Here is a 26,810-nt window from a genome sequence, read left to right on the forward strand (position 1 = left end):
TTTAAAGCTATTTAGTGTGCCACCCTTGGTTTGTGTGGTTGTAGTTTCTCCATCACTGTTTTGCACCACACTGCATCCCTCTCTGAATCTGTGACATTTGGCACTCAAGCTTTAAGAATAACCTGCACATATTTCATCTGTACCCCTCAGGTTGCCAAAGGCTTTGCACAGAGGAATCAGCTTCACTACAAATAAGGAGTGGAGAGACCTTTATGTGGAAATTCAGTGGTGGAAACAGGCAGGATCTGCTGATTCCCAGCCACATCCCAGTTACAGGTTGGAACTCTGAGTCCCATGAACAGAAGCTCAGTGAAAACAAATGTAACTAATTATTATGAAACTCAGAGTTGCTTATAAATTCTGGTTTTACTCCAGAAAACAAAGCAGTTTTAATGTTTTAAGTCAGTTAATTCAGTCCCTTCTCGAGTGCTTTGATGGAAGGGCTGGCTTCAATCTGGTTACATCTGATAGAAAGGGCTGAGGACAATGATAGAAAACAATTCTTACTCATTTAATCTTGGGATCCAGTGGGATTATGATTTTTTTTTCATGTGGCCTGGCTGCTGTGCTGGATGACAGAGTAACAATGCCACAGTCTGAACACAGGAATGAAAATCCATTAATGGATCTTCAGAGGGGCTACAATGTGCAGCTGTGCAGCCCTTTCTGCTGGCCAATTTAAAATGCAAAGAGATAAAATCTCTGCATGGCACAGTCCCTTCCATGAAGGTACAAAACTGAGTGAATCCATCTGCTCCTGGGAGGTCTTCAGCTCCAACACTCAGAATCCAGAGGGAGCAGGGGATGCACCAATTGTCAGGCTTCAGCTGAGAGCAAGCAGGATCAAAGAAATCATATGTAGTACGGATGGAAATGTGGAACATTGCTGTAATTTTAGATATTTGTTCTTATTTCAACCACTTCAACTTTTTTCCCTCTTTATGTTTTTTTATTTGTTAGTTTTGTATATATTTTTAAATTTATTTTTTTTAAATTGGGAAAGATTCTGTCATTTCTTTCTCTCCTTTAGGCAAGAAGAAATACAGAGAAATGCAATGAATGTCAATGCCTCCCTCTGATCTCTCAGTGCCTCCAGGGCCAGCAGTCAGAACTACCACAGGAAAAATATAATTAATTAACTTAGTGTTGCCTATTGCCCAGCCTGGAAATGAAACTTGAGATAATTTTAGTAAGGAGGTAATATAAAAGAGGATCTTTATTTGAAGGCCTTCAGGAGCAGTTATGGAAAGATGACCACAAAAACCCATTCCCCCCTACCAGGGGTGAGTACATTTTTATAGGATTTAGGAAATTAGCAAAATATTAGGAAAATAGCTGATAAAAAGCAGCAATTAGGAGCACAAGTGGTGATGCAATTCCCCCCCAAGTCAAGCCCCTTCTCTGGAGACCCCCACCTTGGCTCTAGTTGTACTTTGCCCATGAAATGTATCTTGAAGAGTTCTTCTCAACCTCGGTAGCCTGGAAGAACCAAGACAGCACAGGGGCCTTGTTCCCCCCAGGGCTTGGAGCTCTGGAATTTGTTTTGTCTTTTTGTTTAGGGAAAAGCCATGGAAAAGTGCTGGGAGAACTGGCCACTAGTACAATAGGTGTCAGAGTTACAAATAGATATGTGAAAAATACAGAGAACATAGAAAATAAAAAAAGACAAAACCCAAACAGCATCAGAGACATATTTATTAGCAGTCACTGGCTGGTTGCAGGGTGGCTCAGAGAACAGAACAGTTCCTTTTAACCACTAGTGGGGGCACAGCTTCTAGTAAAAAGAAATAAAGATTTTATTCCATTTGCATTGTCAGATTTGGCAACAGATATTTTTGGCAGTTACAGAGAAACACCCCTAAAACTCACTCAGTGGATTTTCCCCCAAATATTAAAATCACCTGTGGTTATGGGAATATTTTCTCTTCCTGTAGACACTTGCAATACTCCAAGCAAGCAAAGTCACCAAGCCATTCTTAAAAGGAATTTCTGAGGAGCTTCACAGATGCACAGAACATCATTCCTGCAATTATCAGGAAAAGAATGGTTTTTATTAGCAGGGAATTGGAAGGAAGTTCAGCTGGTAAAACACAGTCACTTCTAAAACTGAGCTGTATTATCTCATGTTTTGTCACATTCTAAATTAATTATAACTGAGAAAGAAGGGAAAAAGAAGTAAAAAAACCCCACAACCTTGGAAACATGTTGTTTTTATTAGAACTTTAGAAAGGTGCTTTTTGTGTTTCAGGTTTGCTTTGACAAATTGAGTGTTGATCAATGGTTTGCATTAGAGCTGGACTTCATGACAAATAAGTTTGGTCCATTTGCACATTGGGGGTTAATCTTCTAATTACAGCTTCAGGTAATGAAGTAATTTCCCCCAGGTTTGCTCCCCCTCCATTCACTTTGGTTTGCATTTCTCAGGGCCTGAGGCAGTGAGGTGTCCTTGACTGCCAGGCCTGGAGAGGAATTGTGAAGACAGCAGCTGGCTCTGTATGTGGAGTTTAGAGTTATACACTAAAGAATTGCAGGGTTACAAATATATGAAAAATTTACAAGCTAAAATCCTACGGCATCAACATGAAATAAATGAAATGGATGATCCAAAGATGTTGCAGTATTGGAAACACTCTAATCTCACTGAGTAAAGCAGTACATGTTGATTTTGCCAAATTGCCACGGAAGCCTGGAGCTGGTGCCACAGGGGGTCACCAATTCCTGCAGCTCTGCCCCCCCAGCTCCAGCTCATGGCCAGAGTGGTTTTGCCATTTCCCAGCCATTCTTCACCTCTGCACACCTGGCCTGTGCCCAGCTGCTGCCACTTGGAGCTTAGCCTAAGTTAAAGCTGGCCCTAATGCTTGTACAAGGAGAAATGTTATAGTTTTGGGCTCTTTCTGTCCATTTAAAATATAGTCTCTTAATTTTAAGCAGGAAGAAAATCAATCCTTCAGCAAATATTTCTCACTGATGGATGAAAAGGCTCCCAGCAACTGGATGTGCTCAGTTTTCTCCTCCTTGGCTTGGATCACACAGCTCCTGATTAAAACTTTAAATATTAATGTGATTACTTTGGCATATCAGGATTTTTTTTTTTCCTGGCTAAGGTTGTGTGATTTCAGGCTCCCTGGAAATTTCTGGTCCCTTTTGCCCCACCTTATCTTAGGGAACACTGCAAATTCTAATTTACCTGATACTGGACAGGTATCATCTAAGGGGAAGGAAACAGGTAAATAATGTCAGAGCAATTTTAAGTTATTTCAGATTTTAAAAGATAATTCACCTTCTGAGCATAGGTCACATATAAATGTCATCTACAAGTTTTTTCATTAACCAGCCCACTCAATCTGCTAATCCATACTATTGTACAAAAGAATCTCTATTTTCTCTATTTTATGTGATTCCAGCAGTTATGAAAAACACAATACAGCTTAAACACAACAATAATAGGGGAAGCATGCCATGGACAAGGCATGTGGAAATGGAACTGTTAAATGTCATCTTGGGAGGTTTTCCAGGATCAGTGGGAATATCTGGCTTTATTAACTGCCATACAGAAAAAGAATTAGCTTGCTTAAACCCATAAGGATGCAGTTATCCACTTTTTCCCTCTTCCTTCATCACTGCTTCCTCCAAGTTTGTAAAGCATACCGTGGATTTCCCTTTATCCATGTAACCTGTTTGCTATGGTCGATGAACAATGACAGCTGATGCAAAGCATATTTCCAGATAATTTGTACATTTGCAAGGAACTAATTTTGTCTCAAAACAATTTATTCCAGGGATGTCAACAGCAAGAAGTAGAGTTGTTCCAGTCTTTGTTGAGAATGATGGGGAGCTCAGGATGAGGAGCTGTGGTGGGAAGGCTGTGACTGGAGGAGCTCTGGGTTACGCTGGTACCACCCCAGCACCCTCACTCAGAAATTACAGGCAGTTAAAAAAAAAAGGAGAATGTAAATTTAATCTTTGAATGTTAAAGAGTGCTGAACATGAGCTAAGCAGAGCACTTAGAATCATGGAATCAGGGAATATCCTGAGCTGGGAGGGACCCCCAGGATCCCCCAGCCCAGCCCTGGCCCTGCCCAGACCCCCCAACAACCCCACCCTGGGCATCCCTGGCAGCGCTGTCCAAACGCTCCTGGAGCTCTGGCAGCCTCGGGGCCGTGCCCATTCCCTGGGGAGCCTGGCCAGTGCCAGCACCTCTGGGGAAGAACCTTTCCCTGAAATCCAGCCTGATCCTGCCCTGGCACAGCTCCAGCCATTCCCTGGGTCCTGTTCCTGTCACAGAGAGCAGAGATCAGAGCTGCCCTTTGGGAGGAGCTGCAGCCCCCGGTGGGATCTGACCTCAGGTTCCTCCAGCTGAACAGACCAAGTACCATCAGCTGCTCCTTGTGGGCTGCCTCTCAAGGCTCTTCATCCTCCTCCTGTCCCTCCTTTGGACACTCTTTAACAGCTTTAGGTCTTGTTTATATTGTGGTGCCCCCAGGACTCGAGGTGGGGCCACCCCAGTGCAGAGCAGAGTGGCACAGTCACCTCCCTCAACCAGGACACTTAGAACCAAAGCAAGGATTGTGCTCCTCAAGGTCATGCCCAAGCTTTGATTTTCACCCTAAATACCATTTAAATCCTTGTTATTGTGCCCCCATCTTTTCCTCACTGCATGTCGCTGGGTTTCAACTTTTCCTCCTGCAGTGGCATTGTCAGGACTCTTTTTTTGCACTTCTTTCCCTCTTCTGCTTGTTTTATTTTAAAATAAAATTTTCTGTGGACAAACCCATGCTCTCTTCTTCCTTGCCTCCCCAAGATATTACCAACCCTCCCCAAACTCTAGTCCTGGCTATGCTTGCAGAGATCTGGGACTCATCCCAGCTGGGCTGTCCTGTCACACAGCCGTGTATTCCCATGGGACATGGAATGGACAAATGGAACAGAGGGGATCTGCAGATCTAGCTCTAATAATGAAAATTTGACCATGATGTAGCAACACTGGCTCACCATTATTTTAACAGCTCTGGGGCATCCTGGATGGATCCTGGAGCTGGTTCCTTGTCCAGGACTGCTGATGGATCCTCTTTGCACCCCATGGGAATACAGCTTGCTAGCGAGGGTATGGCTTGCATTGGGGCCACCCTTGGCTTCTGGCTTGTCCCCCTCCTGAAGAAGCCCCATTCTTGTTGCTTTCTGACACCTCTTGTTAAAAAATCCTCATTTTGGAGTTCCAGTAAATTATTGCTGGCTCCCTGTGGTGTTACAAGCTGCCTTCTGGCTTGCATTTGCATGGAGCATGAACTCAGAGCAGCTGCTTTGGGATGGAAAACAGAAGAGCAAAGATAAAACAGGTGTTTTGTGACCAGTTCCTCTCTCTGGCCTTGCAGCCAGCAGGGTGGCAGCTGTAGCAGAAGACAGCTGAGATGTTCCATGGTTCAGCTGCTCTGAAGCTCATTCTCTCTGAAGTGTGCTTGGCTCACCCTCCTTGTAAGGGGAGCAAGGATTCAAACTGAGCATCTCCTCAGGGTGATGGAATGATCACAAGTGTCACTTGGTCACACTGACAGTGAGGCCCCTGTCACAGAGCCTGTGCTGGGTGAGGATGTGCTCCCAGAGCTGAGCGTGCAAGAAGTGTCACAGCATCACTGAGGAGATGCTGAGTTAGTCCAAACCATCCCCACAGAGGTTTCCAGCATTGTCTGCCTGCTGCAGGCTGCTGGGAGAGGCACAGGAACCCCCTGCCTGCACAGGGAGGAACAGGAGGAGGCTTGGGATGAACAGACCTCAAGCTTCAAGCTCTCCATGTCTGAACTGATGTGTAGATGAAGCATTTGCCTGAGGCTGATGATGTAAAACTTACAAAGGATATTTTTCTAAATTATGAAAGAGCACTTGATTACTGTAAGAGGTGAGAGAAAGAAAGAAATGATACTAAAGAAATATAGAAGGTAACTATGATATGCTCTGAGAATGGAAAGGGTGCTTTCAATTTTCAGTGTTATTAAAGGTATTTATGATAAAGGGATTGAAGTATGGAAAAGACTTAAAAAAGCCATGAGAAAAAAAAGTAAAATATCCAAACCCAACAAAAACCAACCAAGATGAAAATAAATCTGACTGCCAAGAGAAGAATACTCAACCCTAGACCATAAAGTAAAATTGCAGTTCAGACAGAAAGCACCCTAAATACAGAGACAGTCTTAATTAGAAATCATAAATGGAAACAACTGTCAAAATTAAAGTTCAGTAGGATAAAGGACAGTCTAAATCTTAGAAAAATAAAGCTTTCATTCTTAACAGTGCAATGATTGATTAAGCTCAGCTGTACCCATCAGCATTTATAGTTCCAAGGCGATTTTTTACTGTGGTATTTTGAAACTGTTTACCATGCAATTAGGAATGCACACATTTTTCTGCTCAGCTTTTGAAATGGGTATTTTATAGCACATTCTCTCTACTTTCATCAGTCACTGCTTCCTGATGAGCTCCCTCTGAGCTCCCTGGTGCTCAGCCCTGCTGATGTGCCCCTCACATAACATTTGGAAATCACTGAGCTCACATGCCAGTAACTCAAATCCAGATCAGGACTGCTGTCCTCATGAAACCTCGGGTTCCTACAGCAGTGCAAGGGAGGAAAATAACAAGTCTCTTTGTTAGGCTTCTTATTTCCATAATTTTTGCCAAATCGTAAAGGCCATGGGGGTTTTCTGTGAGAAAGCCAATGGGAAATCAATACAAACGTTATTTTCAATGCCCTCACTGCACACAAACAATTCCTTTGTATGCAAATCCCAGAATTGTGGGTCCTCAACTTTGGTCTCTTAGTGGTGTAGTCAAAAAGAAGCAGCAAATTTAGAGGAATGGAAGACCCTAAAACTGCTTTATAGCAAACCCTGTGAAAGCAAGAGACTCTTCCAGAATGTTATTTTAATTTTTTTGCTCTCTGTTGACTATGAACATGCCAAAACTAATTTTCAAAGCTGCTTTGAAAAAGCTGCCCCCAGTTCATCTGGGGCTATTTTATTTTGCTTCTATCATTGGGTGCACAAGAAGAATTTAGAAATTTGGTTAAAGAAAAGACTTACATGACCTGCAGTTGCCTTTGGATGCTTGTACCTGATGCAGGAGTGAGGACCTGAGAGACATCTGGGCAAGCTGCAGCAGATTAACACAGAAATGTAATTCTGTCCAGAATACAAGGGTTAAGGCAACTTTAAGAAAATCCAGATTTTTCAAGATTACATGCCCAAATCCCAATCTAAAATTATTAATCAAAAAAGAGATAATGGGTACTGAAAAAAGAGATACTTTGATTTTGTAGAACGAGCTAAACATCTGAGCACTGAGGAAAAATAGTACAAGAAGTATAAAAGCATTTAATAAAAGGAAACTTTGGTTTGGCTCCTATTTGGTGTCTGTTCCTCCTGATTTGTTTTTTGGAGTCAGAGTATTGATGGAGGGAAAAGTATTCATCAGAAAAGGTTACCTAAGGGATTTTATTGAATTGTTAACAGCATTAACAATTAATAGCAATTGCTAATAGCAAAAATTACAAGGGCAATCTATAGAGCTGATGGGAATCTGGTTTTACCTTTTCAGGTGAGGTGATGATAAACCCTAACCCTGCAGTAAAGGTTTGCAATATGTCATCCAAGCTGTTGGTCCTCCATAAAGACACCTGGACCTACTCCTCCTGCAGCCTGGAGGCCTCAGGGGGTGTAACTTCCCACCAGGCTTTACTCCCTCATCTCCAAAGAACTGCTGTGTTTCCATCTTCTGCCTCTCTGTGGATTGACTGCAGTCCTGACAGAGGAAAACACCAAATCCTTGGGTTTTAGCATAGGTGTTTCCCCATGTTCAGGGGAATTTTCAGGTTCTTGTGCCCATATTCTTTCTGGGATGAAGGATATACTGCCTGGGGAAATAAACAAGATTGATGATTTCTTTATATCTATCACAGAGAAGCAGAGAAATAGGATGTAAAAGCAGTTGTGTTCAAACCAGGCCTCCCTGCAGCACCCAAGTTTTCACTGAAGAGGCTCCTAATTGTGTGCAACTTCTGTCAACAGCTCCCTGTCAAAAGGAAGGATGCATGGAGAGTGTTTCATTTGCAGCAGGGATAATCAATTCCCTAAACATGGATCAGGGTGATGCCAAGATGATTTTTTTGCCTTTTCTATACTTTTTATATAACTTTTACGTAGCCTTAGTACTCTTAGCATACTTGTAATTCCTTAAATCTGATTATTTAGCACAGTCTTAGGATTCTCTTAGGCCAGGAGACCAAACATCCTAAAGGCTGGAAAATGCTGCACTATCTTGGGAAACCAAGGTCCTGTGCAGAACACATCCTGTAAACCAGAGATTTGGCCCATCCAGGGGGGAATTCCAGGCATGGGGGAATATCACACCGTCCATCCAGGCCTCCCTTTGGGGTATCCTTGTTATGGATATCCTTGTTATCCTTATGCTAATCTGTAAGGTCTGGAAGTTGTGTAGGTGATCTGTCGTGTGTGAGGATTGCAGCACGTTCCACCTTGGCCAAGGGGTGCATAAAAAAGGATCCTTATTAACTACAGAGGTGAAAAACCCTTATCCCTTAATGTGTCTGCCTCTCAATTTTGTAAGACCAGGAAAATGCATCAAGGGGACCAGTGGCTTTTGAGCCATCAGAGTTCCTGTGCCCACGGCATCACAGCACAGTGGAAAGGCAGGAATTGCACTGGGAGGAGGGAGCAAGGCTTGAGCAACAGGTAAAAATGTGAAAATACCACATTATTTTCAACATTTTCAGGGTATTTATGAATCTATAAAATGTCAATTCTTCAGACTTTCAGGGAGGAGACAAGTTCCTGCTGATTTGATCCTACAACAATTAAAAGCTTCAGTTCAGCAGTTAAGTCCTTTAGGCAGAAGCAGATGTGTCATGTGCTGTTAGGTGAGGAGGGAGCTCAAGGCATGACCCAGTGAATCCTGCCAAGGCAGTGCTACTGTTTCTGACCCAGAAGTTGTAAAAACTCAATTAAATGCAGCTCCTGATGTAGCAAATGGTCAAAATTCCAGGCGAGCTTCAAAAGCAAGAGCAGAAATAGAAAAGAAAGGGGACAAAATTATCTAAAGGAGCACAAGTCCAATGAAAACAGAGAAATATATTTGTGATTGAAAGCTTCTGTTTGTGGTCTTTTAAATAAGAGCTGGACTGGCTCCAAATTATAACCAGGTGGCATCTAAATCAACTTTAGTATATGGCCTGACCCCAGAAATGTGTCCATGTGTCTTCCCTTAGGGTGTGTAGATGTGGGAACAGCATGGGATCTATTAGAAGATTTGGGGCTGACAGGAATAGATCAAAATTATAAATGCAGCTGAAAAAAAAAAATGTGAGGAAAAAAAATAGCCTTTGTGGCTATCACTCCCTTTGTTCCCTTGGAGGAGGACAAAACAAGGAGGGTGACTGGATAAAAAGAAAAATGTAAGACTTTGAGGAGCTTTAGATAAATAATGCAGGAAAGGGTCTGCAGCAGGAGAAACACAGTGTCACATCCCTCTAGGGAATCAGTTCAGCATATCCTGAAAGCAGTTGCCAGGGCTCCTCAGAAAACCTCTTTCTATTTATTAGAGTTTAATTTTAATTTAATAATTTTAATTTATTTTTTTATTTATTAACAGTTTAATTTTTCATGTGGGAATTTGCATCAACAAGATTTTTATTAATGATTTTTAGGATTTGGTGCTGTTATGTACCAAACACCTGTTGTAGCTCACCCCTGTGCTGGCAGCCCTAACTGTCACAGGGGCTGGGACAAAGTGGAGTAAACCTAGCAGATGCTTTACTCACACTGCTACTCATGGGTGTTGCCACAAGGTTTTCTTGGCAAATGACAGCAGCAGAGCTTGGGTTCAGCAAGGGTTTCACAGTGCCCAGCTCTGGATGCAGGAAAAGTTACCCAGCATTGACAAAGCCTGTGTTTTGTATGTGGTTGTGGTGTTTCATGGTCACTCAAATAAATGATAAAAAATATAAAATAATGATAAAATAAATTATATATATATATAAATATATATATATATAATCAATATATAAAATTATATATATATATATGTCAAATAAAAATTATCAAATACAAGATAAAAACATGAATTACCCAAGTGTGAGTTATAGTTATGAAAAAAGAATTCAAAATAAATTGGGAAGGGACCTGCCTGGTACAGAACAAAATTAAATGCCTGGAAGTAGATTTGGTTGGGAAGGCTGACTTTGCAGGAGCTCTTCTGGAAACACACTCATTTCAGACCAGCCGTGGTGTGTGAGCCACGTTGGTGAGACCTGAAAAAACCTCTGAACCCCCAGACTGGAATTCTCTGCAGGGAATTGTGGCAGCCTGGTGTGGCTGTAAGAGCCTTGTGCCAGCAAGGAGGCTGTGAATGAGGGCAGGATTTGGGGTGCTGTTAGCCAGATCTCCAGCCACACCCATGGGCAAAAGCAGCAGTACAGATTAATTAATTTGGATGTGCTTTGCATTGACAAATAACCCAATCCCTTCAGAGAAGAATTAAATTAAAGACTGCCTGACCCGTGCAGCTCAAATAAAAATCATGGGGGAGTATCTACTTGTAGGTTATGGCATACCTTAGGGTTATGATATTTTTTTTCTCCTTCCACTGGTTCTCAGTTTCTCCTTTTTTGTTGTCTTTTTATCCCCCCAAAAAGAAGAAATTTCAAGTACAAACAGAGCCAAAGTCCTGTGCTGGCAAGTAGTAAAGTCCTACCTGTTTGTGGTCACAGTCCAGGTCATTGTCATCTGTCCCTGTCTCAGAATCCCTCTTGGGTAACTGATCCTTGGAGTTTTTTCTACTGGCTGCAAATTAGGAGTTGGGAATATGAAATGACAGCCTTTACATTTCAAACTGCTCAATAAGGTCCCCAAAAGAGCAAATAATCCTGTCAGTCTCAGGAGTCAGCTGAGTAAAAATTAAGGTCATAATTTGAAAGAGGGTGGCTAAACTATTGGAGCCTGTGTAGGTCTTAACTTCAATGCCTTAAATTCAGCTTTCCTTTATGAATTCTTACAGTATGAACTAGAAAGCTATGTACATAATTTCCTTATTTCCCCATTCTTCTCAATTTCAAATATGTCTAATGATAGGCACGTTTGCTAGATTTAATTTTTTTGTTTGTTTGTTTCTGTCCTGTACCTCAGGCAAGAAATTCCCAGCTAAAATCTCAATAAAAGCTGGCAAAAATGTACCCAGCTCATGTATTGTTTCTTACCTAAATAGAACTGTTAAAGATAAACCACCAAAGCCATATGGGGCAGAATCACCACCAGCAGAGCCTCAGTGCCTAAAGAGCCGCAGCCCTGCTGAGCCCTTGAGCATCCATGGATGGTTCCTGCCCTGCCCATGGTGCCCCTGTGGCATCCTGACACTGCCTAGGAAAGCCTGTGCCTGCCCTGGATCTGTGCTAAAGTGGAATGTGGAAAGGGATTATTTCTACTCCAGGGATCTGAGTCTGCCCTGGCTCCATCCTGGATGAGCCCGTGGGAAGCAGGACCAGAACTGCAGAGCCACAGTGCCAGGACACTCTGGCTAAACCTTAATGAGCAAAGAGCTCCTTGGTCCACTTTTGGATGTTGATTTTTGAGGCTTGTAAAAGGACCACAAATCAGGCAGGGAGCACTGGAAATTTGGAACAGAAATGTCACTTCCATTCACATCCCTTGCATGCCAAGGGTCTGAGGCACTGGAGGTACCAGGCTTTGGAGATGAGGAGTGGAAATGTGGAGAGCAGCAGGGTTTAGGGGGAGAGAGAAGCCTTTGCAGTTGGGTTTCTTTTTCCCATCTTCGTTTCTAAGGACCCAGAAATTTTCTTTCTTCTCCTTCCCAGGAATTCATTAGATTCTCTAATCTGCTGAGATTTACAGTCATTACAGAAAAATGTGTCTGGTCTTTCTTTTTTCTGTTTCTTCCCTTCTTCCTTTTTTCACCATCCATTTTTCACTCTCTCGTTTTTTTTTCCTTTCCTGTAAAGACTTGGATTTCAAAAATCTGCACTTTCCTGTGGCAGTAGAGCTGTGCAGAGGTAATATATCAGTGCATCAAGTTCTAGGCTCTGTCTTCTCATGACGGAGACAGTGGTCTAATGACTGGGGGCATTTCTACTGGGTGATTTACAAGGGTTCAATATTTTTCATCTGCTATTGTTCTGATTCCATAAGGTTTTGCTGTTGATTAATCTGTCCTACAGAAAAAGGTGTAAGAAATTGTTCCCTGTCAGGGTGGGCAGGCCCTGGCACAGGGTGCCCAGAGAAGCTGTGGCTGCCCCTGGATCCCTGGAAGTGCCCAAGGCCAGGCTGGACAGGGCTGGGATAATGGAAAGTGTCCCTGCTCATGGCAGGGGTGGCACTGGATGATCTTTAATATCTCTTCCAACCATTCCATGTGCTCCCAGGTGCTATATCCCAGTGAATAAGGATGAACTCTACTGCAGATTTATTCAGTTAATGTTGATGTTTTCATCCCGTCTTGTGTATTTCCTTCACACATTGCAAGAATCAAAATGTGTTTTCTGCTGCCATACTCATGCCATGCCAACTGCATTAAAACCAAAAAGTCAACTAAGAGGGATATTACATCCTAAAATTTTTAATAAACATCCTTTGTAGGTAATATTCTAATGCATATAATATGTTGATTTAGTTCTTTGTTAAGCTATAAAGGCCATTTTTTTCATTCTTTTGAAATATAAGATTTATAAGTCTTGGTGTGGGCAAACATGTACTTTTGAGAATGAGTGGGCACTGAAGAGGAAACCATTTCCATATAATGTTTGGGGTAATCTCAGGTGGTGCACAGGTCTTAACTTCTTTTATCCCAGTGTGTGCCATTTTTATTACATGCCTCTGTTCTCAATCCTCTGACTTCTGCATCAGAAACAGAAAATAATTTTTTCTCTCCAAATTACACAGAACTAATTTAGAGGAGTTTCTTTTATGTCTCCCATTTTGCTCTGAATAACCTGACCAAACCTAAGTGCATCCAACAAAGCACTGAACACCCACCTGCTTTTATAGGATTTCTTCTAAAAAAGAAATCCAGACTATACCTTAGTACTACTGCTACTGCAAAATCAGTGACCCAGGAAATGATACAGATCGTGAGGAGATGCTTTTTCCTTATCTGAAGAAATGGAAAAGTGCATAAGGGTCAGCTGGCACAAAACCTGTAAACACATGAAGTGGGCTGCTGTGCCCTGGGCCAGGGACTCAGCCAGCCCAGGTGTTATCACCAGGTCTGAGGAGCTTCATGCTGACACCTGGAGAGGGTCAGAATTTCTCTGTCAGCTTCTCAATGCCTGTCCTCTTCTTGGTAAACACAAATATTCCTGTTAGTCTTATGACTCTCTAGCCCTTTTCTGGATCCTCTTCAGTTCTTAACTACAGTTTTATTTTATGTCTATGATTTTCAATCTGTATCACTGAGGTAAGAAAACATCTGTTTGCAGCCTGCTGCCTTTCACTTTGTTGTGTCTTCCCTTATCTTCCTTAAACAAACCAGAACCTGAACCACTGGGGCTGGAAAAGACATCCAAGATCATCAACCCAGCTGTTAGCCCAGTAGCACTGTTCACCAAGTGCCACATCCATGTGTTTTGAACACCTCCACTGTTTCCCTGGGCAGCTGTTCCAATGCCTTACCACCCTTCCCATTGTCTTCACCTCCAGGGTAAGATGTAACCACAAGTCTGTATTCTATCACCATCCTCATGAGCTGTTAAAAACAGGTGGGGCAGTGTTCTTTACCTCCTCCATGACTCATCCCTGCCAGGTCCCTCTAGATATTTTCTGCTAATGAGCCATCAGGCCTCACTGCAGGACTGATAAAATTACATCATCCCATTGGCAGATGCTCTGCCCAGGGGGAGGAACCAAGCATTCCTACCTGGCTATAATCTGAGGTTTGGAACACCACAGGCAGCCTTGCCTGCTGGATTCCCAGGGGACAAGACCTCCATAACCACCACTGGACCTTCAGAGAAAGATCTGACCCTTCTACAGGATCACTGCTTCAACAGAACCACATCCATCACTCCAGCAGGACTGCAGCCACTGTTTAATGGGACTGATACCCTGACCAACAGGGTGCCAGGTTGTGTCCTGACTCTGTCAGTTTAAGCCAGTGTTTTCTGCCTTTATTTTAATTTTCCTATAAAATTGTAGTTCTGACTTGGAATCTACTGCTGGTTTGTTTCCAAATTAGTACACCCATGAAGAAATTTCCCCTAATATTCAATTCAAACTTTCCCTGGCACAACTTAAGGCTGTGGCTGTTCCCTGGGAGCAGAGCCCGACCCCCCGGCTGTCCCCTCCTGGCAGGGATTGTGCAGAGCCACAAGGGCCCCCTGAGCCTCCTTTTCTCCAGGCTGAGCCCCTTTCCAGCTCCCTCAGCCCCTCCTGGGGCTCCAGACCCTTCCCAGCTCCATTCCCTTCAGACATGCTCCAGGTATCCAACTTGATTTTCCCCCAGGAACAGGCACAATCTTGTGTAAATCTGTCATATTTTCACCTGTTCTTTTCTTTAATTTCTTACTGGAATGAAGGAACAAATTAGCATAGCTGTACCTTTGCAATTTATGTAACATGTGAAAGACATTTCAGTGCAAAGAACTTCTGGAAACTTGGCTGTTTTCATCTATTTGTCATTTGTTGGTCCAAACATTAACATTTCTTTGAACACAAAGAAAGTTTTATAGTCAGAAATACTGTTTTTGCAAATGGTTCTGTTTCATCTGAATAAATAAAGCTTTGTTTGGGATTGCACTGAAGTAAACAATGTGGTTGAAATTTCAGAGAAGAAAATGCAATTAAAGGAAGAATGAAAATTGAAGTTATTTAGCTTTGCCTAAACTTGAAAATCAAGTTTCATGTTTGGGACCTTTTTTCAAATCAGAATTTTTCAAATAGAAACCTTACAGAGACTATTTCATTCTCTTAAAGTATTTCTGGTAGAAGAAGAGATGTCACTGTCTGGAGAACCATTTGATTTTGCAATCTTTCAGTTACAAAGACATTGAATCTTTTCTCAAACCCGAAAGAGTGATTTGAGCCTACTTTTGATCATAAGGGAATAATTGTCCAGAAACTCAATAATTTTCTGTGATTTCTTCAGAGAAGACACATAAACTTTATAGAGCCTAATGACATATGAGAGACTGAGGGATGGGTGGATGTTTTTTGTTGCAGTATTTGTGATCAATTATCCATTCCATTTGCAGACATAAATATTGGGAGGGGATATGTTGCTTCACATTTCTTTCTTTCTTTCTTGACAGAGAATTGGAAACATTTAGAGTTTGAGATTTGAAACATTTGAGATGGGTGTAGCCATCTCAAGGTGTGATTATGAGCTTGTTTTCAGCCTGGAGTGTCAGTGATTTCTTAGTCCTTTGCTTCTCAGAGCCATTGGCAAGGATTTGAGTCAAAATTGGTTAGAAAGACAAAACCTCATGAGGAGTAAAGTGATAATCCCCAGAATGGAGTTTTGCATTAGTGCACAAATTGCTTGCAGATGGGGTAAACTACATCAAGTATCTATAGGCAGAAGGACAATCTGCCTCACCAGCTCCTTCTGCTCCCCAGACATGCCACCCCTGTTTCTGGTTTCCTCTCACTATATTTAGTTTCCATAAGAGTATCATTTTTCCATATCCAAGATCTCTCTCCTGAAGTCTTCCTTTTGAAGGTTGCATTTTTGGCAAAGAAAACCAGCACTGTCTGTCCAGGACAGATGTGTCTTCTTATTGCATCTTCTGCCCTCATTCCTGTCCTTTAAAACAATGCCAGGGATATTACTGCAACCTGGGATCCTTTTCAGTGTTCTAGATTATCCTAAACACCATTTATATAATTTTAAGTTATGTGAAAGCTAAAGGAGGATCAGCAACATTCAGAAGAAAAACTCTGAAGCAAAAAGATAAAAATGAAGGAATAGAAGTCAAAAATAACCAGGAATGTGGGAAATGGCCGAGGAAGATGGCACCTAGCTGCTTGTTGAGGAAGGGATATTTCTCCTAAACTCTTTTAGGAGTCACCTTTTGGGATTGCTGGGTCTGCACAGGCAATCTTCTCCCAGCATTCCCACAACTGGCCTGAAATGGAAAGGGCTTTCAAAGCCTTTGGGGGTCCCACCAGCTCCCTGCCCATTTTATGCACGTTTTGTCTGCTGATCTTGAAGATAAGTACCTCAAATTTCTCTGGAGGTGCAGTGGGGCTCTGTGAAGTACAAGCTATGACTCACTGGAATATCTGAGCAGAATGATACTGCAATTGTTAAGACATTTGGACTTTCCTCCTAATCAAGCAAAGTATTTGAGATGCAGCAGCCTTGTATTTAAACATATTTATGGCTCAACCAAGCATCAGATGGTAGGAGAGATTGGAAAAGCACTTTTTTTGTTTCCCCAATCACTCTGTTGCTCCTTCAGAACACGCTGTTCCCAAAATCCTTGTCCAGACCCTGAAGCTCTGGCCCATCTGACTGCAATGATCCATCGCACTGCACACCTCAGGCACACAACTCAGGAGTTTGATTCCAGCCAGGCTTTTCCTCAAGGCTGCTGTGAATCCAATCCTCACCAACTTGGACAGCATCCCAGAGGGAATCAAGAGCAAAGTATAGTTCAGGAATCCCAACCCAACACCTGATCAGTGACCTTTGCAGAACTCAGCTGTTCTTTAATGGATAAATCATTCTGGCAAGGTGACAGACAGAGGCTGTGCCAGCCGTGTGGGAATGCAGCTCCTAGGAAAGGAGTCACATTGCTGCTGCTGGCATTTGTTGCACTGCTTTCAGTGCAATTTTGTCACCTCCCTCTGAGGACTGGCTCTCCCTGGAGTATAAATTTAAGCATCCAACTCTGACCAGCAGGATGTCCTGGATATCCCACAGCGTGCATCACACAGTCATGGGGATTATCACGTGCATGTTCTCTACCATGACTGTAAGAGTGTCCAGTTCTTTCCCCAGGATTGGGATTAACGAGCAGAGAGACGGCTTTCATGTTCAGATTTAAGATGTTTATTTTTCTTATCTTTATTCCATTCTCACAGACAGTGAACACTTCTAAACACTAATCTAACAAACTACAAATGGCGACCTAGAGCTCTGTCCACTAGGCCTTTTAAGCATAAACTATCCAATTATCAAATGCCAACTAATTTATTTTTACTTTTAACCCAATAACTAGACACCTGTGTTCCACACTGTGTACTTTTCTATCCAATCCCCCAGTACCACCCAAAACCATGAAGAAGAAGGAAGAAAGGCAGAGACAAGCCAACGCCCTAGAACCTCCATCTTGTCTCTCATTCACTACTATAAACTCACTCATTTTTCATCCAATGCCTTAATATAATTGTATCTAACTCACACATTCACATTCCCAGTGTCTCTACTTAGTTTTAGAAGCCTTCCCCATGGTCTTAAATTAAGCCCAGTGTTCTCTCAAGTGTCTGAGCCTGACAGTACACATAAAGGGATATTTTCTGTGCCTGGAGCTCCAACACATGATGGTCCTGCCTTTCTTCATCCCTCATTGAAGAATCTTCAGCTAATTTGCATCACTCTGCACTTACCATTGCCTAAACTTTTGAACACACAATTTATATGGATTTTAGTGAGTGTGGTCTATCTAGTGAACAGTAGCTCAGCAGATGTAGCAACTTGCACCCATACCCTAAATTCCTCATGTTTGATTTCTTGGTTTAAGTGTCTTTGTTACACACAAAAAGCACCTTCTGACTCTTCTATATATTGCAATATCTAAATGATAAAGCAGACAGAAGGAGAAAATATTGAGGCAGAAGTGGAGAATGCTGTGTTACAGAATCCCAGAATGGGTCAGGATGAAAGGGATCACAGTGAGAAATCTGGTCCCACCTCCCAGCTCCAGCAGGGCCATCCCAGGGCACAGGAGTGCGTCCAGACAGTTCTGGAATATCTCCACTGAGGGAGATTCCACAGCCTCTCTGGACAATCTGTTCAGGCCTCGGGCTCTGCACAGCAAAGAATTTCTTCCTCCTGTCTCCAGGTGGAACTTCCTGGGCATCAGGTCCTGCCCGTTGCTCTGGTGCCATTGCAGGCCCCAGGGAGCAGAGCCTGGGCCCTGCTCGGAGCCCTCCCTGCAGAAAGGGACAGCCAGGGCTGAGGGCTCCTCTCAGCTGGGGCTCCAGGCTGAACAGCCCCAGCTCCCTCAGCCTTTCCTCATCAGGAAGGTGCTCCAGGCCCTTTCTTATCTCTGCAGCCTCTGCTGGGCCCTGCTCCCAGAGCTCCCTGTCCCCCTGTCCAGAGGAGCTCAGAACTGGGCACAGCACTCCAGATGTGCCTCACAGGGCTGGGCAGAGGGGCTGGATCCTCTCCCTGACCTGCTGGCAGTGCTTTTCCCAGTGCTTTCCTGGATCCCTGGGGCCTTCTTGGGCCTCAGGGCACAATTCTGAGCACTGCTGTCTCATGGTTAGTGGTCAAGGACCGGGGGGATGGTTATTTGCTGGTGTGATCCTTGGCACAGACCATCAGAAGCTGGTACCACTGTTTGGACTGACCCATTCACAACCAAACCTGCACCAGGCAGAGCTGTGCTGATATGCTCCTGCTGCTGCCAGAAATGCTGCTCTGGAGACAGGCCAGGTGCCTGCCTTCCAAACAGCAGCAGTGGCTTCTGAATATATCCAGTGTACTGGCAGAGAGTAAAGCACCTCCAATTTTCCTTCAACAGCTATATTTTTTATTTTTTTTTATTTTTTTTCCCTAAGGACTCAGAGTTGCACATAAGCCTCATTAAAACCACATAACAGAAGTATTACAGCTGTAGCAAAAAATTGAAAAAGTTGCCTAGTGAGGCCAGAATGACAACAAAGAGTGAAAAATGTAAAAAAAATTACCTCATTACCAGATGATGGATACCAGTCGCTGGGAATTTTCAGATCTTCTGTAAAACAACACTGACCTGCAATTTTTCATAGTGAGGTTTAAAAATAGTTCTTGGTGGCAAGCATGTGGAAAAGAGTTACATTTTTCAGGAAACCTGCTATTGGTTTGATTTGTAGAAAGTGTTTGCTTCCTGTCTGCAAGCTGAAATTCCCCAAGGAAGTATATGACTAGGATGTTATTTCTGTTTTCCTTTCAGGTTCAAGTTTCTTGCAACAAATGGCTTCAATTATCACTGTAAAATAGTATTTTTATTTTCTGATATTAAGAGACTTTGTTCTAGATTTTCCAGGGAGAATCCTTCTGCTGTTACCTGTTCAGAAAGAATATGACTCTTGATCTGGATTTTCTAAATTTCACTGTGTATTACAAGTTACAGCAATTGTCAGAACTTTTTTAATGCCATTTCAGGTAGAGCAGGCAGGTAAACTGCCCCATCCCAGGATTTATGCCTGTGGATCAGACCTGGATAAAGCACATGGCTGCAAGCACAGGATGCATCCCCAAAGAGAAAATGGTCAGAATGACTACAGATTTGTTCCTACATCTCTCAGGGCAGGAATTGTCTTCCTATGTACTTACAGAGTCCACGCTGTGAAAAAAAGCCATTGACAGGAGGGGATCAGTCTAAGGAATTACCTCATGGATTGCTCCATGTGGATGCTGTCTTAGGCATTTCCAAGAGGCTTAGTGGGCATCTGGTGCCCAGCCAGGGCTTGTTTATCTCTGGGGGTGGGGAGAGCTCCAGATTGTGTTTAAAAGAGAGATACGTGCATGGGAAAGGCAAGAGTCAGGGACAAAAGAAATCTCCAAGTTACCGGTGAGTGGATGAGCTAAACATGACTTTATGGGCTGGATTTATCTCTGTCCTGGGTTACTGTTCCTTGCTGTTTGCTGTGGTTTGGCTTCATCACTGCTGCAGCAATAATCAAGTCATACATTTGGTTGTGATACAGTGTCTCTAGTGGACACAAAGAATGAAGCAAGGGTTCTTATCGCAAACAGACGAGGTTTATTTTCAGGAGGCTAAAAAGCCCGTATTTCAGGGTTTTCAACCCTTTTTATAAGGTGTTCTGATACAGGTTAATCTGATTGGTACAAGGAACAACACCTCCCTTATCCCATTGGTGTGACAAGAGGAAAACACTCTCAGAACATCTGTGTCATTATTTTGAGAACCAAAAACTTATTTACACAACACAACGTCCTTGAGAGAGAGAATTTTCCCAAAAGACTCTCCCTTGGGAAACAGATCAACTCCTGAGAGCCTAAAACTCTCTCAGGTTAAGAAAATCATGTCCACAACACAGGACAGTCTGTTTCCTCTAGAAAAAGACAGTAGTAACAATAAGCAGTGAACTGGATTTTCTCCCCTCCCAGCAACAAAGTGAAGGGAGACTTTGGGACAGCAGAGTGCTTACTGGAAGGGACTTGAGTCAGTTATTGGAGAAATCTTTCAACAAATGAAGGATTCCCAGCTCCTCCTGTGCAGAAGGGACAGCAGGAACTTCTGTCCCCCTCAGACACCTCTTTCCAAATGACTCACTGGCTGGGCTGTCCCTTACCTTCCACCCAGTGTCTTGAGTTACAGCACAAACCTGTGCTTGCCCTGTCCATGTGAACTGTGGCACCAGAAAATCACCTGAGTCGTGTCCTCAAGGGGTGCCAAAGAGAAGGAGATGCAAATGGCAGGGAAATGCTGAACATCAGGATCCCTGGGCTCTGCAGCCTGTGGTTTGGGAGCAATGTGTAATCCAGGGCAGAGCAATAGCCACAAACCCAGTGTCAGCCATGGCAAAGCTGGGCTTTGTTCTGACAGGCAGTGGAATTGAAGTGAGATGGTCCAACACACTTTTAGTGCAAGGGGTCCCCAAATCTGAGTAAAATTTTCAGGGGAAAGAGGCATCTAGAAGGGTTTTACTCCTTTCCCAGTGCTGCTGCAAAGATGTGGTGCTCACAGGCCAGGGAGGAAGTGCTGAAACAGTCATATGCTGGAACTCCTGAAAGTCAGGCTGTCTCCAAAGGGGCTTCTCTGGAGAAAGGGTTTCATTATAGAATGAACAGTCTCCCTCCACTGAGCCAGAATCTGCCCTTTCACCAGGGCAGATTTTCACTCAAAACAGCCTCTTGGGCTCAATCATTTGAGTGTTTCAAGTAAACATCATCTTCCTGCAGGACTTGGGTCCAGTCTTGGCCATGACTGTTGCATCATCATTTAGGAAGTCAGCAAAAATGAAAGGTGCTTCAAACCATGCAAACCTCCCAGCTCTTAAAATATGATCTTAGAGCTTATTTTAGTAACTAAATAGCTTGTACCTTTTCAAGATATAGATGGGGATGGAAAAATCATTGTGGCACTCGTATTCTTACATTAACACCTGACTGAAAATTAAAATCAGTTGTGTGGAGTGGAAAATGCAGCCAAATGAGAGTGTAATGTTTGAGGGCAACAAAGCAGCTGGGTGTGAGGTAATGCTTCATAAATCTCCAGGAACGTTTCAGCTGCTTTGCCCATGCCTTCAGATGATTTAGAGATCAAACTATCTGGGGAAGAAATATGGTTTTCACTTCTGCAACTTGGGCTCCTGACTTTCGCTTTTCTCACTTGTCTCAGTATAAACAAAAGTATTTTTTTGTTTAAAGGCAGACGTTTACTTGGTAGGAATGTCTTGGCTGTCTTACCATGAAAGAAATACTTATGGAAAACATACTACTTTGGGACATATTTATACAGAATTTACTGTTTGGGGGTCCAGAGTTTTCCAGACAGCTGCACTGGGAAGATGATGGTGCTACTGGCAGATCAGAAGGGGTGCCTGCTTCACTTTTCCACCTGATGCCTGTCTTTTCTGGACCTGCATCATTATGATCAAACCCAGTGCTGGGAACCAATTTGTATTTAGATTTGTATTTGCAGTTCAAAGACAAACCCCATTAGATGGATCTCCTCCTCTGCTCCAGTCTCCTCCAGGATAAGGTTAATTGCTACCTTTTTTTCCTCTTTTTCTCCCTATTTTTTTTTGGTGTTTTGTTTTGTTTGTTTGGGATTTTTTTGTTGTTGCTGTTGGGTTTTGGGTTGGTTGGTTGGTTTGGGGGTTTTTTTTGGTTTTTTTTTTTTTTTTTTTTTTGCTTTAGAGTGGTATCAGTTGTGTTTGTCTTAACCTCTTTTTCTTGTTTGTTTGTTTGTGACCAATCTGTTGGTTTGTGACCAGAAATCCATTTCTGTTTGGCTTATTGCTGTACCACAGAATATTTTCTCTGCAGCCATCCATCACCTGCAGAGATTAAAGAGAGAAGCAGCAGCCAGAGCCACACTCCCTTGTCATGGCCCTTGCTGGAAGGGGACATCAGGTCCTGCAGATAAGCAGGGCTGATTCAGGGTTGTACACACACTGGACAGCACAGAGGAGGGAAAAGGAACATGGAGCTGGGAGACACTTTTGTTTTTTCCATTCTGTAAAAGCTCCAGTCGTGGAGCTGAGTGCCCAGAACCTGCTGCTGGGAGAGTGTGTGAAGGGGAGGGAGGGACACACGAGGCTGCCTTTGGAATCCCTCTCCCAGCTGGATCTATAGTTACTGGGACCAGGCTGTCACAGTCCCAGCTGTAAGAGGTGTCCAGCAGCTGGAGATCCAGCAGATCCAGATGTGCTCACGTGCCCTGAACACTCTGTGAGGCTTCCCCAGTGTGTTTGGTTCTGCCAAAGGTGCTCTTAGCAAAGCAAACATGGCCATGGTTATCCTTATGGAAAAGATTTCCTATGGGAAATCTTGGGCATTGGGATGAGATGAGATTTAAGGTCCCTTCTTACTCATAAGAAAAACAAAGTTCATTCTTTAGAATTTTTAAAACTTTAATAAGGGGATGAAAAAGAACAAATATCCAGCACTGGGGTGTTTTTGGTGACTGACCAAAATACACACCTTTAACCTAAAACAATATTCTCTATATACTGTTACATTGCTGGGGTTACATGCATATTCACGAGTTTACATATTATTCAAACATTCCTATGAGTTTTTGATGTCCCAGAAACTCTCTTGTTTGGTTTTAATCTCTGACTTGTCTGTGTGACATCCTTTACATTGGGCCAATATATTTTATTTCTTCTTGTGGTTTCATCCTATTTTTTCACATTCCCTGGTAATGAGGGATCAATAAATTCTTCTCTGATGCTCTGTTTTCTGTCACTGTTATTAGTTGGAGAGGCTAGTCTGCAGATGTGAGAAAAACATAATTGTTTTACACCATTCTCTGAGCTAGTCACATAAAAGAGTTTTAACATTTAATCTAGTCTCTGTCTTAACATTTTGCTAAGGCCTATTATATAATCATAACACTAATATTTATATAAGCTATACAGTACATACATAAACTGAGATTTTACTATATCAAGCCAGTTAAAAGTATAAATTGTACCATATCAAAACAATAATTAATAATGATGATTATTAATGATTAATAACAATCATGCAAAAGCTAATACATGGATGTGAATGCCAATATAATATTGTCATTTATAACACCCAAAGCATTCAATGATCTTTCTTTGCTTTTCTGCACATGGCTCAGGTTTAAAACTCCCAGACATTTGGATCCTGCAGACTTCTGACTCTCTGGTGACAATAGGTTCTGAAATCACCCTCAGTTCCCAGCATTTGCATTGTGTAAAGCACCAGGTCCAGCAGCTTGCCTGTCTGAGGCAAATCAAATTCTTTTTCTGAATATGGATTTTAATGATAGCAATGCTTGCATGCTCACGCTATAAACAATTGTTCTGCATTTCTCTTCAAACTGCTCCTAAGAAACAGAAGCAGCATTCTTGGCCCAACAGAGTTTGTAAATTTTTTTAGTACCTTGAAGACAGGATGGCCTGAAGCTAGGATTTCTAAGGAAATTCCATGAAGCTAACAGGCTAAAAATTTTATTGTTTGTAGAGAAAGCCCTGTCTCATATTCATCTAAGACACATTTATCCTGTTTCATTGCATAACCAAATTTTCTGCCTGTTTTACAAAGCTATTTTTCTTAATTTCATCACCTTTGCCTGTGTGTCAGATCCATCTGAATTCTTGAATAATTTAAAAGATTTTTACTTTTTGTTAAAAAAAAAAAAATTTAAAAACTGCCCATTTGTCAGTGTTTGTTCCTAAGGAAGGCTGAGCACTGGTGTACCTTGTGCAGAGGCTGCAAAGCCCCCACATGTGCTCTGGTGATATTCAAGTGAGAAATTAATGGCAATTGGGCACTTAGCATCTTCTCAGAGCAAAGTGTCAGCAGTTCCAAGTGTTTCCTTCTGGCTCCACATTCCAAAAGGCCACTGCTGTAAAGAGCATTGTGGGGCAGGATTCAGTCCCAGGAACTGCCACAACACAAGTGCAGCCTCACAAAACATCTCTGGCAGATCCTCTCCTGGCTTTGCAGGGGCACCAGCAGCTCAGGGGAGCAGCATTCCATGCTCCAGGCCAGCTGAGGTGGTGTGTGAAGCCAAAGATCTGTTTGAGATGATGTGATGCTGGCTGCAGACACACAGGGACTCTTAAATGTCTTCTTTTACTCGTCCATGGCTCTGTGCACCAAAGCACTGGAACCCATCAAAATGTGTGACTAATGAAACCTCATTAACCAAATCAGCTCCTTTGTAATTTACTGAATGCTCTCTGTGGGTCTGCTATCACCACTGAGGCAAGGCAAAGGCTTTCAAATTTGCTAAATACACCAACTTTAATGGACTGAAACTGAAGTTTCCTCTCCCTGTGAAGGAAGGGCATTTTCAACTTGCTTCCATGATATTATAATTTGAAAATAAAATCAAAGAACCAATTATTACTTTTGATTTTTTGCTTTTTAAATAATTCACAGAATCAAATAAGAACCTTACTGGCAGAATGATGAAAAAAAAGTTCATTTTCAGGCCAGCAACTTCAATATATTGGAGGCAACATTAGGATTTCTGTGAGCAAGGCCATGATATGCTCAGAATAACACTTTTCATTTTTCACTGTGTGCAACAACCACTGAACCTCCATTTTCCAGCCACGACTGTACAGAAATGCCATTTAGGAATGTGGGTGAGTTGCATAGTGTCCCTTAACCCAGATAACTGCTCCAGTGTTTGCAGCTCTTTCCTAACTTCTACAATAACGTGCCAATTAGAAAAAGACTGAGCAGAGCTCTTACCAATCTCCCTGATTTTTCTCCTGGAGCTGTGTGTGTGCAGCTTCTGCTGATGCAGTCACCTGGTCTGACCAGTGCATCTGTCCCTGCAGAAGTGTGGGTGCTGCTGGTGATGAGCCTTGCACATTGAACAAAGTATCTGTGGTCTGTGGGACACGGAGAATGGCTTAAAATGGGGTTTTAAAAACCACTCAACATTTGTTTTTTCCTTTATTGCAGATTTATTTTGATTGGGCTTAAGTCAATCACAAATTTAAGTAATAGGAAGACAAGTGTCTTAGTTTTGGGCAAATTTGGGAGCTTCTTCAGTGAAATACCTGCATTCACAGATCCGTGAGGGCTTAGAAGTGAATCTAATTGTTTTTTTTCATCAAAGACTTTATTGGAATTCCAGAACCAAGATTGAGGTCTGCTAACACTTAAACCCTGGTGTTAATTCATATTGCCAATTATCACCAGTCGGTATGTGTCAAGGCCCAGTTTAAGGGCTGACACGAGAAAATAACCTAAATCATATGTCCATTTTTCTCCTACTCACAATTTGTGTCAGAAGGTGGCATTTCCATCAGATTGGGAAAAGGTTTTTTAAGATATGTCAATCTTGACATTTTTATCCACATGCATCTTTCTGTAATATACACCTGGAACAGAGTGTTTCCTGGCCATTCAGTCAGAATTGACTCCCTCTTTAAATGGATGTAATTAAAATGTTTTGTACACACAGTGGGCCTAGATCAAAGCTAGAGACAATTTTCTATGGCTGTCCAGGCAGAAAGTTTAGCAAACTGAGCTGTGACAGAGGGGAAGTTGGGCTCTCTACACCTACAGTTTTCAGTGAATTTTGAGTACCTGGTTTGTTCAGTAGATGTTGAAAATGTTTGCAAACACCATTTTCAAATTATGGCATAGATCTGGACACAGTCAGGAGAAGAACGAAGTCCTGCCTTCCCCTCTTCTTCTGAAATAGCGAGTGGTGTGTTTAAACTTCCCTTCACCAGGAATGCACAAGAGCTTTCAACCATAAACCTCTCTATTCACCGTTTCTTGCCAATTTGAACGGAGAGCTGACTGCTGTTCCAATATTCTGGAAAAATCAACTCTGAGCTGTACCACGACCCTCTGTGCCCCCACGTACCCCCTTTCTACATGAGGAAAAGGGGAAAACTCCTGGGCTGCCGTGTCCAGGCTGTTTGCGGAGCTCTGCGGCGCTGCCCCGGCGGCCCCGGGAACGGCGGAGGGAATGGGGAACCCGGGCGGCCCCCGGGAATAGCGGAGGGAATGGGGAACCCGGGCGGCCCCGGGGAACGGCGGAGGGAATGGGGAACCCGGGCGGCCCCGGGAATACCGGAGGGAATGGGGAACCCGGGCGGCCCCGGGAATAGCGGAGGGAATGGGGAACCCGGGCGGCCCCCGGGAATAGCGGAGGGAATGGGGAACCCGGGCGGCCCCGGGAATAGCGGAGGGAATGCCGGATCCCGGTGTCCCACCCGGCCCCGCTCCCGCCACCTCAGGCCCAGCCTGCTGAGCGCGGGCGCCCTCTGGCGGCGGCGGGCGCGGCCGTCCCTCGGGATCCCCTCACGGATCGGGGACACGCGCGGATCCCCTCACGGATCAGGGACACACACGGATCCTCTCGGGGATCGGGGACACGCGCGGATCCCCTCAGG

At 43.1% G+C, this 26,810-nt stretch overlaps 1 long non-coding RNA gene across 1 annotated transcript; it reads right to left on the reverse strand.

Annotated features, from left to right (window-relative positions):
• Window positions 1-22,836: 22,836 nt before the first annotated feature.
• On the reverse strand, window positions 22,837-26,625 carry LOC107213190. Its single transcript, XR_001524664.2, has 3 exons — window positions 25,993-26,625; window positions 25,147-25,289; window positions 22,837-23,181 (listed from the first exon to the last, which is right to left on the reverse strand). It is a non-coding gene; the product is annotated as an uncharacterized LOC107213190 (long non-coding RNA).
• Window positions 26,626-26,810: the final 185 nt, after the last annotated feature.

This window comes from Parus major, chromosome 20 (genome assembly GCF_001522545.3).
Source record: "Parus major isolate Abel chromosome 20, Parus_major1.1, whole genome shotgun sequence".
Classification (NCBI taxonomy): domain Eukaryota; kingdom Metazoa; phylum Chordata; class Aves; order Passeriformes; family Paridae; genus Parus; species Parus major.